This window comes from Eumetopias jubatus, unplaced genomic scaffold (assembly GCF_037043125.1).
Source record: "Eumetopias jubatus isolate StellerSeaLion01/CBP00866 unplaced genomic scaffold, mEumJub1_p1.0 scaffold_9, whole genome shotgun sequence".
NCBI lineage: Eukaryota > Metazoa > Chordata > Mammalia > Carnivora > Otariidae > Eumetopias > Eumetopias jubatus.
In genome coordinates, this window is record NW_028274815.1 from 129631299 (window position 1) to 129649269 (window position 17971).

At 55.6% G+C, this 17971-nt stretch overlaps 1 long non-coding RNA gene across 8 annotated transcripts in view; it reads left to right on the forward strand.

Annotated features, from left to right (window-relative positions):
• The window catches only part of LOC114225502 (uncharacterized), a 69271-nt gene that overhangs the window by 4742 nt on the left and 46558 nt on the right, over nucleotides 1-17971 (forward strand). For 7 of the 8 annotated variants that reach the window (XR_015769033.1, XR_015769030.1, XR_015769034.1 and 4 more), the window contains exon 2: nucleotides 414-529. This is a non-coding gene — a long non-coding RNA (uncharacterized LOC114225502). Of the gene's footprint in view, nucleotides 1-413; nucleotides 10617-17971 lie in introns of those variants that run through there. The other variant, XR_015769027.1, reaches the window with a different exon arrangement.

A 17971-nucleotide genomic window follows, 5' to 3' on the forward strand; every position in this document is an offset into this window, starting at 1 on the left:
CTTCATATGGAGCCTCCTCCGACACCCCACTTCTATCCCCCACCCAGTATTGCACCCCCCCCTTTTCCTGCTTTATGTTCCCCTGGGATGCTCATCACCATCTGACACCTGTGGATTTTACTTATCCACAAGGACATGAGATTTTTGTCTGCGTCGGGGCGCCCGGGTGGCTCAGTTGGTGAAGCGTCCGACTCTTGATTTCGGCTCAGGTCATGATCTTGTGGTCGTGGAGCTCGAGCCCTGGTCAGGCTCCGTGCTCCGCCGGGAGTCCGCTGGAGATTCTCTCTCTCCCTCTGCCTCTGCCCCTCCCCCTGCTCGCGCCTCTCTCTCTCTTTCTCTCTCAAATAAATAAATAAATCTTAAAAATAAAAAAAAAAAAGAAAGAGTTTTGTCTGCTTTGTTCTCTGTTGTAGCTCCAGCGCCCAGCACAGTGCCCAGAACGTAATCCGTGCTCAACAAACATTTGCTGAATGACCGAACAAACAACTCTACGAGTTCTTGGCAGATAAGGACACGGAGGTCCCTCGGGGTAGGTGACCGGCCCAAGGCCACACAGCTAGTCTGAGATTGAGCCAGGACAGGAGATGAGTTTGGGTTCGTGAGATCCTGGAGCTGGCACCTCCGAAACTTTCAGGAGCGGAGCAGATGGGACCGAGGCCCTAGCAGTGAATCCTGATGATTCTGTCGCCCTGCCAGCCCCGGGGCCAGGCAGTACACGGGCTGATCCAGGAGTCCCGGCCTGCCTGCCCAGGCATTCCAGGCTCTGACCCAGGTTCCGAGCTTTCTATTTTGAGCCTCCTAGTCCTGAGGACTGTGTGTTCCCAGCAGGCGGCGCGGGCCAGAGGCTGAGCCTGGGTGTGGTTGTCACCCTAACTAGGGCCTTGCTGGTGGGTGCTGGAGCTGGGGCCCTGCCAGGGAGCCCAAGGACCTAGATCCCTCGGTCCTTAGCCTGTTGTCTGCTGAGGCCTCTGGCACAAGCCTCGTTCTCTGCCTGACAGTCCCGCATTCAAGCCCCTGCCCTGGTATCTCGCGGGAGTGCTATTGACTCATTCCACCTTGGATTATATGCTTCTGGTTGTGCCCAGGACTTTGGGGCCCATTCAAATTCTGGCTCTGCCCCTTTCAAGAAGTGACCTTGGGCAAGTCACTTCACCTCTCTGAGTCTATTTCCTCACCTGGGAAATGGGGACAAGAAGAGGACCTGTCTCCTGGATTGCTAGGGACATTCTGTGTGATAAATCCAGTGAAAGTGCCCCATACTCAGCAAGTACGTGATAAGGAGCCCCCTTCCGGGAGGCGTTTCTTCCCCATGTGCCCTGATTTCTTTCCGCCACTGCCCCTCTCTCTACCTGGTGCATGTGCATCAATTGTCGGTTGCTTGTCTGTCTCTCCCTCTAGAACATCAGCTCCACCAGGGGAGGGGCTTTTGTTTGCCTTTTTCACTTACCTGTGTCCCCTGGGCCCATCACAGCACCTGGCACACAGTAGGGGCTCAATAAATCTTTGGTGAAAGAACGAAGACATGAATAATGACCCCTTGGGGAACACAGGCCCTGACCTCAGAAAGTGTGTCCTCACTACCCCCTCAGCCCCGGGCGGGGGGCACCTAGCATTCTTGGGTGCTTGTTGGTTCCAGATACCAGCTCCTCCCCCCGCCCCCCCCCGCTCCACCTCATCTGGCAGCCAAGGGCGCCGTTCAAGTAGCAATGAGCCTTGCCTCACAGATGGGGAGAGGGAGTCACCTGTCTAACGTCACCTGGTGGGCAGCCCCTGAGCCAGGATTCCAGCCCAGTACTGTCTGCGGGAAGGCTCAGTCTTTCCCCGGAGGGGGATGGTAGTGATGGAGAGGATGATGGGGTCAGTGATGGGGTCCTGGGGGAGGGAGGTTTGGGAAAGGAGTCAGCCCCTCCCGAGTTCCGTCTCTCTTTGTGTCTCCCTGGATCCCTGTGTCCCTGTCTTTGTCCTGTCTCTCTTTGACTGTGTGTCTCTCTCCCTGTCTTGTGTATTTGACCCACTGCAGCAGACGCCTGGCTTGGGGGTTGAGATGTCGGTGACTCAGGTACCTCTGGCTTCCCCCAGCCCCAGCATCATGATCAGTGGCTGCTAAGCATGGAGGGGGCTCTCCCCTGACAGCCCCACACGTTGCCTGCTGTACCTCTTTGAGGGAAGCCTTCCCAAATTAACTAATTCAATAGTTTATTTCCCCAATGCTGGGGACACCTTGGGCAAATTCCTTCACTCTCAGCTCTGTACATAGGGCTCCAGTGGGATCTACCCCTTTAGGATGTTGCGAGAAAGAAATGAGTCTGTGAAAGGAAGAGCTTGGCTTGGCCCCAAGCACGGCAGGTACTCAATACACGTGCTTGTGGATTCATTCGAGGGTCCCCGAGATGCTCCCTGACGCCTCCGCCAGGCCAGCCTGGTGCTGGGGGGAGGGAAGGTGAGGGACGGCACAGGTGCCAAAGACACAGCCCTTGTCCTCACCTAAATGCTGGAGACTTTCAAACGCATCTCTCCAACCTGGACATCTCCCCTGACTCCAGACCAGAGTCTCACCCACAAAAACCCCTGATCCTCTCCCAAAACTATTCCCGTCTCAGTTACTGGCTCCTCCATCCTCCAGGTGTACCCCCAAACCTGGCAGTCATCCTTGACCCTTTGTTCTCACTTGCTCCCACATCTGATTGCTCACCACAAGCTATTGCATTGCAACCCCCCCCGCCCCCCATCTTCACTGCCCTGCGCTGGCCCAGGCCACGAGCCTGGGGGCCTCATGCCTACAGTTTGTTCTCCACACACAGCCAGAGGGGATGATCCCCTTAGACCTAAGTCAGATCCTGTCCCTTCCCTGCTCAGAGACCTCCCAGGGCTCCCGCCTTGCTCAGAGTAAAAGCCAAAGTCACCCCCGTGGTCCTCAAGGCCCTGTGTAATCCCCTCCCCCAGCAAACGCTGTACCTCTCTGATGACTTCATCTCCTCCCACCCTCCCCCTGCTACTCCTTCCCAACCCAATGGCCTCCTTGCTGTTCCTCTAATAAGCCTCAGACCTTTCTACCCCGGGCCTTTGCACATGTTATTCCCTGTGCTTGGAAACCTATTCACATGACTCGCTCCCCCTTCAGGTCTCAGCATGGATGCCACCCCTCAGAGCAGCCTTCTCTGAGCCCCCTTCCCTTGCCAGCATCAATATCTTCCACCTCCTTTATACTGTCTCTCTCTGCACCCTGATCCTGCTCTATTTGTTCTTTGTGAGTGGAGGAGATTTCCCAGGGGAAAGGTACTCCCAAGAAGGGGATAGCATGTGCAAAGGCCCGGGACTGTGAGCAGTGAGGGGGTTCAGGGTGGTGGCAGAGGAGAGGTTGGTGAAGACAGGACAGCGGGCTGAGCTCCAGGAGAAAGCAGTGCCCTGCAGTCAGTAGGCTGGGGTCATCTTGGTTCCGTTCCTCCCTGGCTGTGTGACTTCAGGAAGCCCTGTCCCTCTGTGCACCCAAGAATCTTCAACTCCTGGTGGAGACCACCTAAGTGGGCCCATTATTTGACAGATGGGGAAACCGAGGCTGCAAAACTTCTATGACCTGGTTAAAGGTCAACCCAGGCATAGGGCTAAACCAGGGATTGTTAGCAGTCACTCAAAATTTAGCATGAATGAGTTTCCTGGGTTCTTGGCTACCCAGTGCCCTCTAGACCTCAGAGGGCCTGGGAGGCAGGGTGAGTGCAGGGCTGAGGCTCTCGGGGTTGGGCAGAGAAAGCAGGAGTGTCCGGCTGGTGAGGATAGGGTGTAAGTTTGTTGGGGTACACAGTCACACATCCGTGGTTATGACACGGGCAGGTGACACAGGCAGAGAAAGCAGGAGTGTCAGGCTGGTGAGGATAGGATGTAAGTTTGTTGGGGTACACAGTCACCACATCCATGGTTATGACACGGGCAGGTGACACAGGCTGCCTGGGAGTCACCCCTGGGCCACGCAGCCTTGTCACATAAACCTCCCCCTCCACGCACAGCCTGACTTGTACTCTGCTCCCTGAGCTGCCATTTCCTGATGGTGTGACTCCGGGCAAGTCACTTCCCCCTCTCTGAGCCTCAATTTCCTCTTCTGTAAGGGGAGATAGTGGAAGTACCCGCGCTGCTGGCTGTTGGGAGGATTCACCCCATCCCTGCCACACCGACCCACTTGCTATCCCTCAAATGTGCCAGGCATGTCCTACCCCAGGGCCTTTGCACTTCCCATTCTCAGGGCCTGCTATACCTTCCCAAAGGTGTCTTGCTCTCACTCCTCCCTTAGGTCTCTGCGCAAATGTCACAGCTCATCGAGGCTTCCTCTGACCCCAGACACCCCCTTCCTCTCTTAGTTCGTCTCTGTAGCTTTTATCACTACCTGAGACATCATGGTTTTGCTTCTTTGTTTACCGCCCCAAGGACGGCAGCTCCATTTCTGTCCCTCATGCTCATTGTTATGTTCCTATCCCCCAGCATGGCACCTGGCTCAAGAAGGTGCTCACTGAAGACTTGGCAGAGTGGCTGAATGAATGAATGAACAAATGTCAAGCGCTCAGCACCAGGCCGGGCCATGCTAAGCCCTCCCTCCCCAGCATGGTGAACGGTGTGCTTCTCGGCAGTGGCTTCCCAGTGCCCCTTCACTCCCAGCTGCCTTAAATCCTGCTCTCACCAGCCCTGTGCTCCTGCTTTGTCCGCCCGGCCCAGCTCCCCGCTGCCGACACCATCTCGTCCCTGGGTCAGGGCAACCTCTGGGGAGTCACAGGGCTGTGGGGCGGGCTCCCCCAGGCTCTACCTCTAGCTCTTCTTACATCCCCCCCCTCCGGGGGGGGGGGCAGAGGCTGATGGGAAATGGGCAGAGCCATGCTTTGAGGCTCCCCTGGGTCAGACCCACCGAGCTCCTGGGCCTTCCTCGACGTGGCCTGATGTGACCCTGCTATTGCACAAATAGGACAGCGAGACGAGAGAGGGGCAGCCGTGCTTGGCGGCTCGCCTTTGGGGCTCCTGAGGCGTCCAGGGCAGCTCCCAGAACAGGCCTGGGACTCAGGCGCCTGTTTTCCAGATGGCAAGACTGACTCTCGGAGAGGCTTTGAGACCAGGTTGGAATCTCATCCTCCCGCTTCCTGGCCGTGTGATCCGAGGCTTGTCCCTCGGTCCCTCTGAGTGACAGTTTCCTTGTCTGTAGAACGGCGCGCTCATGGTTTCCAGCTCATGGGGGTGTTTGGGAGGACAAGACCAGCCATCCGGCCGGCATCTCAGGTCTGCGGCCCCTCCCCTGGACCTCAGGTGTCCCGGCTCCGGAGCCCCCCGGGCCCGGGCCACTCTGGGGCCGGCGCTGGGCCTCATGGTTGGGGTAATGCACAGTCCCAGGAGGCCACCACCGCTGCTGCTGGTTTAGTTTTTCCCTCCCCGACTTCTCCCCTCCTCATCCTGGCCTCCCTTCTCCAGAGCCAGCTTGTTTTTGTTTTCTGTTTTTACGGCTCCATAAATGAGTCACGAGCCTGATTTGATTTAATTTCGTTGTAACTGTTATCTTTTCAAGCTTGTTTTTTTCCACTCAGTTACTCACGAGACCACAAAACCTAAACAGGATAGGGCCTTCCCCAGTTTGCTGCCCCGCACCCACAGCACGGCCTCCTGGGCCTCGGGGGCTCGGGGCCAGGGTCAGCCACTCCTGGAGGACTGAGGTGGGGTCCGGGGGGCTTCTGGGGGGTAGACGCTCAGTGTGCTGGGCGGGGCTGGGGGTCTTGAGTCCCGGGGCCGTAGCCCTGATCCGTGTGCTGTGTGACCCTGGAAGTGTTGTTTAAACTCTCTGGGCCCGATTCCTCCTTGGCTATAGCTTTAGAACAGGGAGTCAGAAACTCAGACATCTGGGGGTCAGGAGGTGACATGTTGAGTGAGGTGGGCTGGGTGGCGACTGCCATGAACTGGAGAGAATAGGCCCTTCTCAGGGGACAGCTGCCTCTTGGCCGGCACTCGGCCCAGATCTTTCAATTTGTCAAGAGAAGCCAGAAATCTGAGGTCGCATGTGAAAAGTCCTGATTTTTAAATGTTGGCCAACGAATCAAATTAAAAACAACAAACAACCCAACTCTGTGGACACGTCTGGTTTAGAAGGTTCTAGAAGAGTCAGCCCTGCCCACACACACTCCAGCTGTGGCTGGAGTTCCTTCTCCCTCCACACCTTTGCCAAGCAGCTCCCTCTGCCTGGAATACTCTCCCCTCTTCTTCACCTCATCTTTCTGGATGGTGAGTGTGTCCCTGCTCTCCCACAGCCCCCTGGGTGCCCCTGGTCACCGTGGGGCTGGGCATCGCGCTTTCAGTCATCTCTCCCACCGACAATGAGCTCAGGAGGACCACATTAGGAGCCAGTGAGGGGCTAAAGAATGGGGGCTCAGGCGGAAGGCAGGACCCTGGCCAGGGAGAAGGAGGGGCTGAGGGCTGCCTCTCCAAGCTTGAGTAAGGCCATGTGACTGGTGTGCACCAATCAGGCGCATCCATGCCGCTTTTATGAATCAGAAGTTGGAAATGTTGGGGGTGGGGCGCAGGAGTCCATTCTGGGGTGGGTGGGGCCACAGCTTCCTCTACTTTCCAGAGGCTGCAGTGGGCGGGCCAGTTCTAGGGACAGTGACCAGGGCCCAGTGGTAGTCACAGGGCAGACTGAATAATTTTGCAGAGATGCCTCTCTCTGTGATTATTTAGGGTTGGTCAAATGCAATGAAAAGGATATTGCACTCTGCTGTCGTGCAATTTTGTTTAAATATATTTAAATACAGCAACACTTGATTGACTTTGTTCATCCTAAGAATTTGCATAGTTATATGTGAGGAGAAGGGAAAATCAATATTTTTTCACCTTTTTTTTAGACATTGCAAGATAGGGTCCTCGTCAAATTTCTTTAAGGTGGATCTTCATTTTGAAATTTTGGCCCCAATTCTGGATGAATTCACTTTATGTGGCTTTTTACTGGGCCAAATTGTCTACCTTTGTTTTCTGAGCTTCCGCGTGAGTTCTCCAGAATTTCCGACCCCTGCACGGGCAGGCACAGGTCATGTTCTGTGAGGGGTACTAGGATCTCCAATGCTGGGAAGCCCTGGGATGTCTCGCAAGCTGGGGCCCATCATCCATCACCCCCACCGGCGGCCTCAGCCTTCCAACCTTCTGGCCTAGTCCCTGCCTCCACTTTTGTCTTGCCCTCTGGCCTTTCTCTCTCCAAGCCAGGACCTGGGTGACCCTCAGCAGTGCACCAGCCTGGAACAGAACCTCGGTGGATGCTCAAGGTCATGGAGTCCTGGAAACAGAGAATTCTTCCCTCTAGGACAAAGGAATCCTGGCTCTTGGTCGACCAAGCCCCTGCAATGCTAACATTCGAATGCATGGGGGGCCTGGTAGACCCAGGCCCCTCGGTAGATATTTATTGAGCATCTGTCAGGTGCCAAGCGCATAAGGGAACAAAACAAGCAAACTCCCTGCCTTTGTGGCACTTATATTTTAGCAGGGGAGACAATCAAGAAACAAATGAGTGAAAGAGCTTATCGGATGGTGAGATCAATGAAGGGGGCGAAGGGGGACGAGAAGTATAGGCGTTGCAGTGTCACATTGCCCGTCACAGAAGGAACAGGAGGCTGGAGGAAAGTGAGGGGACCAGTCCTGCAGACATCTGGGGCAGAGTGTTCCAGATGGTGGGAAGAGAAGATGCAAATGCCCTGAGGTGGGAAAAATTTTGCATTGTTGAGGAAAGATAAGAAGAGCGATCTGGCCCAGTGAGCAGGGGGGAGGCCAGCAGGGCCCAGATCACTCAGGGCTGTTGGGGCCCGGGAGGAGGAGTTTGGATTTTATTGCAAGTGAAGTGGGAGCCCCTGGAGGGTTGTGACTTAGGAGGGGCAGGGTCTGACTTAGGCTCCGACCCAGGCTTTCCCTGCCTGGGCACTCTGGACAGTCAGCCAGCTGGTTCTGTGTTGTGGGGGCTGTCCTGGGCATTGCAGGAGGCTGGGCAGCATCTCTGGCCTCTCCCCACTGGAAGCCAGTGGCGCTTCTCCCTCCACCCAGTTGTGACAACTAAAAATACCCGCAGACATTGTCAAATGTGCCCTGGGGTGCAAAATCGCCCCCAGTTGGGAACTATTGGTCTAACAGGATTCCTCTAGCTTAGAATGAGGAGAGCAGGCTGTAAGCATTCCAGGGAGGGCGAGGGAGTGGAGGGACGGAAGAGAGGAGAAGCCCTTGGGTTCTGAGCCTGTTTTGAAGGTGAGGTGAGCAGGATTTGTTGAATTGCCCCTGGAGAGCGAGAGGGAGAGGGAGTCCGTCCACCCAGGGTGTTTCAAGAAGGGATTCTGAGACTGAAGGAAGCCTTGGGACCCCTGCTCCAGTGCAAGGACTGCAAACTCCAGGACCAGGCAAGCAGTGCAGATGGTGACGTGGCTGGAAAGAGGGGCAGGCCTGTCTCAAGGGTGGGCACCGCTCGGTTTCAGCCCAACGGCGCCATGTGGAAAGGCCAGGATTTCCAGTTTTCCACGAGAAGCTATAAATCTGGATTGACTTTTCTGGAGTTTTCAGTGTTGGGGAAATCTACGAATAGAGAGATTTGCCCTGAGGGCCATGCGTTTGACATCCCTGTCCCCCTCCAGCTCTCTCATCTTGCAGATGAGGGGCGCCCCGGAGGAGAACCGGAGGGGGAGCTGCTGCCGAGGAGGGCGGCCTCCCCTGGGTCAGGCGGGGCCGTGAGCCCTCAGGGACGGAGGTGGGGCCTGGACTCCACTCTGAAGAAGGGTCAGCTGCCGACTCAAAAAGAGGAGAGGGCATTCCAGGAGGTGGGGGAGTGTGAGCAAGGGCGTGGAGGTGGGACTACGGAAGACTGTTTTCGAGGAGAAGGAGGGAGATAAGAAGGGATGGAACCAGGAGGGAAGGGGATAATGGGTGTGTGTTACCAGGAAATCCGCGAAAAGGCCAGACCAAAAGCAGGACTGGAAAAATCACAAAAGGACTTCAATAATATTAATAATTTCACTTCCGAAATTGTTTGGCAACAAGCAGCTCATTTATTTTACCACTGACTTTGGGTTCTTGGCAATCCCCACGTACACCAGGGAGTGTTTGCCCAACAAGGAACATTCTCGTTTGCAGTTTGTTTTCAAACGGCACGAAAATTTTCGTAAATACTGTATTAGGAATTTAATACTGAGTTGTGAAGTTTGAGTGGATTAATGAAAGATTTATTCATTTCGATTTAGCAGGTTTCTTTAAGTGTTTTAAAGGCAAAAACATTTATTTTCCAAATCTCCCTTGCAAATTTTCCACCTCACAGCAGCCAAAATTTGAGGTGACGTGTGCAAAAATAGCTGACGTATAATGATAGAAAGGGATAAGTGAGGTTTAGAGAGAATCCGAGAGAGTGTGCTTTCAGCAGGGAGGATCAGGGCAGGCTCCCTGGAGGAGGCGGTTTTTAACCCCAGTGGCAAAGGATGGGTGAAATATAGACCAGGCAGATGGGTTAGGGTAAGTGAGGGCATGCCAGGTGGAGGGCCCTGTGTGTGCAGGTGTGAAGGTGGGAATCATGGGGTGGGGGCCTGGACCAAGGGAACCGGGGCTGGGGCTAGCGATGGCAAGAGGCACTACAAGAACCAAAGGGCAAAGCTGAGACCTGTCAGGAGCACAGCCAGGCCCAAGAGCGGAGAGTGTGAAGAAGAATGAGGAGCTGACCTCCTCTGTTTAAATTGCTCGTGGGTCCAGAAGGGTGGCAGAGAGTGTGGATGCCTTGTCCTTCTATCTGTGGCCTAGGGCTGCTTCCCCTCACCCCAGTGGAATCATCTTAGGTGAAATATCAGAATAAGTCACCTATGTTGAGTGCCTGCGGAATGCCCAGCTCTTCCTCCCATCGGCAGCATCGGGGAGGTGTTATGATGCCCATCTTACAGAGGACATGGAGGCCCAGAGGGGTTATGCTCCCTACCTGAGGTCACACAGTAGGATTGGAACCCAGACCTGCCTGAGTCCCAAGTCCATGTTCTAACCTCTGCTCTGTAATGACCCTCATGTGCTCCTGCCAGGTCTAGCTCCCTGTGACCTGAGTACCAGAGTCATCCCTATTAGGGGGTAAACTGAGGCTCTGAGCGGTAGAGTCACTTCCGTGACATCACACAAATAGAATGGGTGGAGCCAGGGTCTGCATCCCCAGGGCCACTTGACTCTGGAGCCCCCTCTCTTGCCACCAGATGACACAGCTGCCTGCCTTCCCAGGCCTCTGTTTCCTTGTCTGATAAATGGGGGTGAGGACAGTGTGTACCTGGATGGGGTCCATGCGAAGATCAGTGGTGGTGCATATCAATCACCCAGCTCAGTGTGTGGCACTTAGTAGGTGCTTTAAAAATGATGGCTGGGATTATTTGTGTGAAGGTGGCTGCCTATTAAATGAGTGACTTAGGGGCGCCTGGGTGGCTCAGTCGTTAAGCGTCTGCCTTCGGCTCAGGTTGTGATCCCGGGGTCCTGAGCTCGAGCCCCGCGTTGGGCTCCCTGTTCAGCGGGAAGCCTGCTTCTCCCTCTCCGACTCCCCCTGCTTGTGTTACCTCTCTCGCAGTGTCTCTCTCTGTCAAATAAATAAATAAAATCTTTAAATAAATAAATAAGTGAGTGAGCGACTTAATGTCAGACATTTAGAGTAGTGCCCTCAGTGGCACTCATGTGCCTGAGGATAGAGTAGGTGCTCAGGAAATGCTAAGTGTTATTACTCTAGGACCTACCCCAGGGGACAGCCCGATATCCTTCCAAACTTGCTTCCTTCCCAAATGGCCTTCCTTGTGTTTCTGACTTCATCCAGTCAACTGGCCTTAGGGTCTAGGTTAGGATTTGGGGGTAAGGAGGATGCAGAGCCTCCTACCCTTCAGTCAGACAGACGCCGAGAGCACTGGATGACGAGTCCAGAGATCTGGGTTTGAACTCTGGACTCACTGTGTGGCCTCTGGCAAGTGCCTTGCCCTCTCTGAGCCTCAGTTTCCCCTTTCATCTGCAGAGCCTGGGCCAGGCTGTCCTGGGAGGTGCCTGCCCTGCACAGGGATGGGGGCAGTTCCTGTGTCCCCTGTGGCCACCAGGCCCCACCTCCGGCCTCCTGAGCTGCAGGCCCGCCCGGCTCAGCTCTGACGACCAACCAGCCAATCTGTTTACTGAACTGACTGACCCCTTCCGGGAACTCAGCCCAAGCTTCCCAGAACTCGGGTATTAATGACCCGGAGCCACATGACAGAGCATGACACAGCACTTTTGGGCGCGGGGCCGGGCCCAGAGGGGCGCGTGGGGGGCCGCGGCCCAGCCCTCAAGCCCGGCTGGCCGGTGAGTCAACCCGGCCTCCTTCAGCTCCCTGATCCCAGCCACCCTGCCGCCCTCCCCCACCCCAGGACCTCCTCTCCCCGGCGGGGCCACCCCAGGACCCCCAGGCTTCTGCCCCAGTGACCTAGAAGAGGTCGTGGGTGATCAGGGCTGCCCTCTGGGGTTACAGATGGGGAAAGCAAGGCCCAGAGAACTGGAGTAAATAACTGTAAACACTTATTAAGCGCTTACGGTGTTCTAGGCACTGGGCAAATATCTCATCCTAGTCTTACGACAACCCTAATGAAACAACGAATGCCACATGGGGAAACTGAGGCTCAGAGGGGAGCAAGGGCATGCAACCACGCGGGCCGCACTGAATCCCAGCAGCTTTTTTTGACCTCAGGCGACCTCCTTCCAATTCCTCAACAATTCGACAGGGAGGGGCCACGCGGTCTATTCCACAGCTGGGGAAACAGGCCCAGAGGGGCTGAGTACCGTGCCTGCGGTCTCAGTACCAGTCGGCTTCAAGGACCAGTGCTCAGAACCAGTGCCTGGCATATAGCGCTCAGGCGATATCCGTGGGCTGACAAGGGTGGGTGAGCGCACACACGGACTTTGGTGCCCGGCAGAGCTGGGTTCGAATTCTGACTGTGCCTTTCCCTGGCTGCTCGGCTGGAGCATGCAGCTGCACCCTGCTACGCCTCGGTTTCTTCACTGGCAAAGGGTCACTGTGGTGATCCTGACATTGCAGCGTGGCCATGAGCGCTGTCTGTAGTGTTCCAACAGCTCCTGGGCCTGCAGAAAGTGCCCCATGAACACTGATGGTCACGGTCCGCATCTTCTCCGGGCCTAGGTCTCGGAAGCCATGTTGGGGTCAGTCTCTGGGCCCCGCGCCTGCCTCCTTCGCTCTTTGCTGCCCAAGGGCAAAGTGAGAGTGGTGGTTTTTATGGGGCTGGGAACCAGACAGGCTCTGGGGCTCAGAGGGAGCCACCTGGTTCCCAGTCCCCGAACTTCGGGCTGGGGGTGGGGGTAGGCAGGGGAAGGGCAGCACTTTGATGATCTTCCCTTCAGGTTACAACCATTGCTTGAGCACCTACTGTATACCAGACTCCAGGGAACAGAGTGGCGAGCAAGGTCTCTGCCTGCATTCCCGTGGAGGACACAGGAGATTAGCAAGCAAACCCATGAACAGATAAGACCGTTTCAGGCAGGGAGAAGGCCACGGCAGAGATAAGTAGGGATGTTTTGGAGCTGCGTGGATCAGAGAGGGTTTCTCTGAGGAGGTAGTGAGGAGAGACATCTAAAGGAGGAGAAGGAATGGACCCCAGGGGAAGGGATTTTCAGCAGGGGGAACAACAAGGGCAAAGGCCCTGGGGTGGGTTTGGGCTTGGAATATTCCAGGAAATGTAGGAGGCCAGGTGGTTGAACAGAACCGGGGCGGGGGGCGGGGGGGAGGTGAGGGGTGGCGGCGAGTGACAGGAGATGATGCTGGAGAGGTCAACAGGGCTGAGATCAAATCCCTATTTGTGGGCTGAGTGCCACTGGCAGGATCTGAGTCGGGAGGGCACTGATGTGACCCAATTTGACGGACAGCAAGCCTTCACATACTCTGACATTCAAATTTTCTACCCATCTGACAGATGAGCTAACTATGGCCCAGGCCAAGTTCACCCAGGAGGTCAGCGGCAGGGTGGGGATGAAACCCAGGGTGGCCGGATGGCCAGTGCAGGACAACCGCCCCAAAGGAGAGGGAAGTGAGACCACGGGTTGAGGACTAGAGGGCTCATGGGTCAGCAGAATGGGGCCCTGCAGCCCAAAGTGCTGCAAGCTTCCGGGCAGAGGAGTGCCCTCTAAGCCGAGGTTGGGGGGCAAGGTGCTGGAAGAGTGGTCTGGGTAGAGGGAACAGCATGTAGAAGGGAGAGGTGATGGGGGATGTGCTAAGGATCCCGATCCTGGGAGGCCTCGGAGCCGAGGGGGAGGAGCTGGGGTTTCATTCTGAAGGCCTCCTGTGTGCCGGGCCTGGGCTGGACCCTATGGACACCAAGATGGGCACCTGTCTCCCCTCCTCACTCTCCTGGGCCTTGGTTTCCTCCGCTGCAAATATCACCTGGAAAGATATTGTCAGAGCTCTGTGAGATCATTCTTTCATTCACTCATTCAGTCATTCATTCACTATTTTTTGAGCACCTACTATGTGCCAGGCACTAGGCTCAGTGCTGGGGACACAGCAGTGACGAAAACCTTGCTCTGAGGGGAGAGGTGGTATTTGAGTTAAGAACACGACTCGGGAGCCCGATGGCCTGGGGTAGCTCCTCTCCCACCGCTCATCAACCATGTGACCTTGGGCAAGTTACTTGACCTCTCTGAGCCTTATCTGTAACATGGACTAGTTATAGTACCCACCTCATAGGGCTGCTGTAAGGACACATGAGTTGATACCTGTGATGTGTTTAGCACGGAGTCGGGGGCACAGTAGGTGCTCAGGAAGCGTTCCCCATGCTTGGGCTCAAATAAGGGAGAGAGACTGTAGGCCGGCAGATGGCAGGTGAGTGGACAAGATGGTGTCTGATGTGGGAAGTGACAATACCAGCTCTTAGCACCAAGTAGGTGCATAGTAGGTACTGAAGTGTTTCCCCTCCCCCGTCCCCTTCTGAGCCCAGCTTGGACTATGATAGGGACCTGAGGCTTGGGAGTCTGCATGGAAGTTGGGAAGCTCTGTGCTGATCCAGAAACCCAGGGCTGAGCTTTGGGGCCAGGGATGGCAGAGACTTCCCCACCACCCCTTTGCCCCCCACACTCCCTGCACCCCATCCCCAGCAATGATCGCAGCCTGGGTGGCGGGGGGGCAAGCCGGGGCCTGCCTGGCGGGTCCCCAGTAATGACACTCATTACACAGGTGTCTGGAAACACAGGGGGAGGTGAGGGCCCCAGGGGCTGCGTTCACATGGCACCCAGCCAGCCCACCCCAGGCCCTTCCTCATCCTTTATGAGTCTGGTGCCCGGGGCGGGCAGGCAGGTCGGGGGAGAGGAGTTGGCATTGGGCCAGCTGGCGCCTGGTTAAAGGAGGGAAAGTTGAGACGTTTGGGTGCCAAGGGCTGATGTGGAGGACAGGGTAGAGGGTGCTGGTGGTGGTGCTGGTGGTGTGTGTGTGTGCGTGCGTGCATGCGTGTGCACACACTCACATGTGCGGGTGTGTACAAGGGCACAGGGAACCAGTCTAGGCCTCCCTCCAGCCCGTCCATGAGGAGGTGAGAGGGTCCATGTAGATGAAGCACTGACGGCCCCCAGACTGGGTCAAAATCTCCAACACCCATTTCACTTGTTCGTTTACCTGACACTAATAGGTGGGCGCCAAGCTGTGCTCGTGACGTCAGACCCAGTGCTGGGCCAGCCCTAGGCTCTGCCATCTAAGGCTCCAAATCCACGGAGAGACAGATGCCAAACCAGGGGGACAAGAAATTCCAATGAAGCCTTTTGGGGAGGAAAATAAGGCAGGATGAAGACAGAGGGAGCAACAGGGTGAGGGCAGGGAGGGCCCCTCTGAGGAGGTAACCTGAGAGCTGAGGCCTAAGGGATGAGCAGCCATGGCAAGATCTGGAGGAAGAGAGTTCTGGGCGGGAGCAACAGCAAGTGCAAAGGCCCTGAGGCAGCACCGGCCTGGCATGTTCGCAGAGCATTAGGGGGGCCCTAGGTAGAAGAGTGACTGAAGAGAGCGGGTAGGAGGCAGGGTCATGTATGGGCAGAGCCAGAACTCATGGGCCAGGGTCAGGAGTGTGGATCTTATTCTGAGTACGAGAAGTTTGGCACCTGGCAGACATACAGATGGGGCACCCCCGGGGTGAATGGGTTTGAAGAGAGTAGGGGCCAGGCCCGCTGGGTGTGGGAACGATCAGCTTTTAGACCCACAGACAGGAACGTGGGCTGCTCAATTTGTGTTTGAACCTCTTCTCCCGGGTTCAAACCCCCTGGCTCCTGCAGCCTGTTATTAAGCTGGCTGCACCCTGGGGCGCCTGCCTTTATCCCCAGACAGAGCCTGGCCCGCCTGCCCTGAAGTCGACCCTGACCCCCATATGGGAGTGGATGGGCAGGACTGGTGAACCCCTGTGCCCGCCCTGGCCCCCACCAGGCGCCCTGGCAGAGCCAGATCTACTTCTGAGAGCAGCTGGAAGGAGACTGTGGAGCAGGAAAGTCTCCGGGTTGCACATAGGGAAAGCGAAGCACAGAGGAGGAGAGGGTATGTCCCTGAGCCTCGTGGTGGGGAGTTGGTGGTAGCACCCGGGACGCCTCTGTCATCGCTCATATCTCTTTCCACTTCCTCCCCCGTCCACTGGGCTCCTCTCAGTGTGACTCTGGCCAAGGGAGCAGTTGGTGTCTGGGCAGGGCCAGGGGGAGGAGCTGTGGCCAATTTGAGAGGCCTCTTAATTAAGCCCTACAGATAGAACTGCCCAACAGTTGAGATAGTGAGTTTCCCATCACTGAAGGCATGCAAGCAGACCCAGATAGCAGTCCTTCATCTGCTCCCCGGGTCGCAGAGAGGTTTAGATGAATGAGAAACCACTCCCCTTCAAGCTCTGTGATTTCACAGGATCTCGGCCTAATCCTCTGTTGGAGCCTCAGTTTCCCCACTGTAAATTCAATCAATCAATCAATGAATTAATTAATGTGACCTTGATAGAAGAACAGCCTTGATCATGAAACTCCCCTGTTTTCAGTTCTTTCTTGACATCCCAGGCCTCTGGAGACAGCTCCAGCCCTCACCATGGCCCAGGCATCCTACAGCCCTGGCCCCTGCAGCCTCTCCCTCCCTCTCTGATGAAGCCATTCTGACTCCCTCACTGTTGTTCACATCACTGCCCCTTCTTGCAGTGTTGATGCTGTGACCGCTGGATACCAGGCTAAGTGCTTTCCATAATTTAAATCCCCCATCAGCCCTATGGGATAAATACTATTGTGGGGTCCATTTTACAGATGAGGGAGCTGAGTCTCAGAGAGGTACAGTCTCTTGCCCAGAGTTGTACAGCCTGAAAGCAGAGGAGTCAGGATTTGAGCTCAGGCCATCTGGAACTTAACACCACTCTCTTCTTTCCATATGTAACTCATTTTCGTCTTCAGAATTTTGCTCACTAGTCTCCTTCTCCAGGAAGCCTTCCCTGATTGCCTTCCCAGTCCTCCCATGCCCTTCCTGAGGTTTCCCATTGCTGCACTGATCACACCACCTCACAATTATCTTTGTATAACAGGGACAGACATACAATAACTGGCACATATCCTAGTGTGCATTTTGATGCGTTTTGACACATGTACGCACTCAAGAAACCACCAGCACAGCCAAGGTGGTGGAACAGATCTGTCCCCTCCACAGGTTTCCTTGTGTCCTTTTATCATTCATTCCTCCTACCCCCCACCTCCCCACTCCCATCGCCAGGCAACCACAGTAGGCTTTCGGTTGTTGCAGGTCCGTCTGTGTTCTCTAGAATTTTCTGTAAGTGGAAACATATAGCATATTTAACCTTTGTTGTGCTTCTTTCCCTCAGCATAATGATTATGAGGTTCACCCATGTTGTTGCAACCAATTTTTTTTTTTTTTTTTTTTTTTTTTTTTTGGTGTCTGCCCCGCTCGCCCGGAGGTCCACAGGGGGAGAGACTTGCTTGTCTCTATGTCCCCAGCACCCAGCACAGGGCTGGGCACAGAGGAAATGCCTAATAAGTGTTGACTGGCTAGCTGGCAGGAGGATGGGGATGTGTCCAAGTGGGGAAAGGGCAGTCACAGTTGCATGGCAGTGAGGAGCCCAAGGACTGACTATCAAAAACAGTCCCTGGAATGATCTGGAAGCTTCATGGCCCCATCAGATAAGCACATCCGCTCATCCCTGTGGCTGTCTCTGTGGAACAAAGATGTGGATTGCACAAGGGTTGGGCTTGGGCTGAGGAGGCACTTAACTGGCCCCTTTATCTGGCGTGGGCATCCGGCGCAGTGTTCTAGAACTGCACAGCCCACACCTCCCAGCAGGCCCCACGTCCTGGGCCCCAGTAGCGGCAGTGGGCAGGCAGGTAGGTGGCAGGAAGGGGAGGTGGCCAGCCGGTCCTCCCCAAACCAGTTGGACTCCTTTGCAGAGGTTTCTGGAGGTGCTCTGGGAGCTGAGTAAGGGAGAGCAGGAGGCCGCTGTAAAAGGAGGCGGAGGAGGGGGGAGGAATCATTTAATTAGCGAATATTATAGGGAATTTCCAGTTCATGCCCCATCAGGCTGGGCAGGGACGCCATGGGATTACTCAGGCGGTTTCCAGGTACCAGCCTCCGCCACAAAGGCTCAACGAGGCCCAGAGGCCTCTAGGTCTCACCTCCATCGTTGGCTGGAAACTCAGCCAGCTGGGGTGAGAAAGTAGCAGGCTGGACAGAACTACACCGTGGGACAGAGCCTGCAGCAGATGCCAAGCGTGCGCGTGAGCTTCCTTCGTCGGTCCTGCCCAAGAAGATGTCATTGCTCATTCCTAGACTGAAAAACTGAGGCTGGGGTCTGTGGAGTTGGCTGAGGCCACACAGGAGTCACTGGGGAACAGGGAGAGCTTGAGAACCAGGGGTCGTTTTGGAATGACTCCTTCAACAACATTCTTTTGACAAATGCTTATTGAACACCTACTGTGTGCCGGGCACTGTGCTCAGCTCTGGGGATTAAAC